Below are 335 nucleotides of genomic sequence, written 5' to 3' on the forward strand. Positions count from 1 at the left end.
GGGGGGGGGGCATAGGAATGGCCAGGGTTGGGATACTGGGCAGAGGCAAGGCAAAGCCCTGGGGCAGGGTGAGCTTCAGATGTTTGAGGAACATAGGGAAGTCCCTTTTATTAATGTCACCCAACCTACTAGGATTGAGCACTTTATTTATTTAGACAGAGTCTCACTCTGGTGCCCTGAGTAGAGTGCTGTAGTATCATAGCTCACAGCAACTTCAAGCTCTTGAGCTCAAGCAATCATCTTGTCTTGGTTTTTCCATTTTTAGTAGAGATGGGGTCTGGTTATTACTTAGGCTGGTCTCGAATTCCTGAGCTCAAGCAATCTCACTCCACTGC

The sequence above is a fragment of the Otolemur garnettii genome, unplaced genomic scaffold, assembly GCF_000181295.1.
Source record: "Otolemur garnettii isolate 467f Iridium unplaced genomic scaffold, OtoGar3 scaffold00112, whole genome shotgun sequence".
Taxonomy (NCBI): domain Eukaryota; kingdom Metazoa; phylum Chordata; class Mammalia; order Primates; family Galagidae; genus Otolemur; species Otolemur garnettii.